Source organism: Propithecus coquereli, unplaced genomic scaffold (genome assembly GCF_000956105.1).
Source record: "Propithecus coquereli isolate 6110/MARCELLA unplaced genomic scaffold, Pcoq_1.0 Scaffold140, whole genome shotgun sequence".
Classification (NCBI taxonomy): domain Eukaryota; kingdom Metazoa; phylum Chordata; class Mammalia; order Primates; family Indriidae; genus Propithecus; species Propithecus coquereli.
The window spans coordinates 4,961,099-4,962,877 of NW_012138303.1; positions in this window are offsets into that span (position 1 = coordinate 4,961,099).

Sequence of the window (1,779 nt, forward strand, 5' to 3'; positions counted from 1 at the left end):
GTGAAAAGTTTACACTGTTATGTTAAGAGAACACACTACAGGGTTGAGCAGTACCTAGGAGGAAGTGATCCATTCCACTGGTGAGGGAGGAGAGGAGTGAGTAACATTTATGCTCAGGGGACCGAGCAATGACGCTGGGACTGGAAGGATGGAGCAGCTATTGAAGCAACAGAAGGAGTTTGTACTTGGTCAGTGATTCAAAATGCAGTCTGAGGACCAGTGCTACTGTAGAATGAGCCTCCTCCCGACCTGAATGAGTTTGCATCGGTTTATAGCAAAATGAGAAAAATAATGAGAAATATTATTTTTCATAAAACTAAATCTATTTAAGCTAAAAATTTATATTTATTTTGGAACTATGTGTTTCCTCTGCTGTCATTAACATATATTTTCTTTTGTGAAATCATTGTTATAGTTGATTTAAAATACATTTTCACTTGGCAAAAATAAAAAATATTGGACCCATGCTCATTTTAAAAAAACTTGGTAGGCCTGCAACTCCCAGTGTGCTCTCAGTGTTGTAGACTTCTGAGATTAACGGTGATGATGGTGACTTAACGGTGTCCCTGAGCAACTTCCTGAGAATTGCCCATTCTTGTGCTGCAGAAAGCTGAGGGGATGGGCTCCTTTGCTCTGTCTATTCTTTAAGATTTCTTAAAAGCAGCCTCTGTATGTTTGCCCGACTAGCATTTCCAATGGTTGGAAGTTTTCATTGAACTACTCATAACCTAGTTATAAAGAGAGTTATTTTATATAATGAAAAATTAAATCCTCAGGAATATCACAATTCTACATTTTTATGTACCAAAAACATAGCCTCAAAGTAAAAAAAGCAAAAATTGTCAGAACTACAAGGAGAAATACACAAATCTAAAATCATAGGGGGAGATTTTGACATACTTCTCTCAGTAATTAATATAACAAGCAGACAAAATCCTGTACACACACAGTAGATTCAAATATTAATAGCATTATGAACAAACTTGACCTAGTGGACATACATAGAACACTACCGAATATCCACCCTTTTTGGATACTGATAGGACACTTACAAAATGTTTACTATATACTGGGTCATAACAAAGCTTAACAGATATCAAATGATTGAAATCATTCAAAGTATGTTCTGTGATCACAATGTAATCATGCTAGAAATCAATGAAGAAAAGTAACTGCTTTTCTTCATTGTGAGGAAAATCCTCACATGCTTGAAAGCTAAGAAATGCAGATGCTCCTTGACTTAAGATGGAATTGTGTCCCAATAAACCCATCATAAGTTGAAAATAGTGTAAGTTGAAAATGCATTTAATATACCTAACCTACTGAACATCATAGCTTAGCCTGGCCTTAAACGTGCTCGGAATACTTACATTAGCCTAAAGTTGGACAAATCATGTAACACAAAGCCTATTTTATAATGAAGTGTTCAATATCTCATGTAATTTAGTGCATACTGTATTGGAAATTAAAAATAGAATGGTTGTAGAGGTAATCCAAGTATTGTTTCTACTGAATGCCATCATAAAGTTGAAAAACAGTAAGGTGAACAATTGTAAGTTGGGGGTCATCTTCACTTTGTTACAGGGAGTTCTAACAAACATTTTAAGAAGACGTAACTCCAAATTTATTCAAATAAAGCCTATTATATATTCAGTTTATAAAGCTAGCGTAATGTTCATAGCACAACCTGACAAAAGAGTATGAGAAAGGAAAGTCAAAGACCAATCTAATGCATGAATATATGTGCACAGATTCTAAATAAATATTGTCAAACTGCAT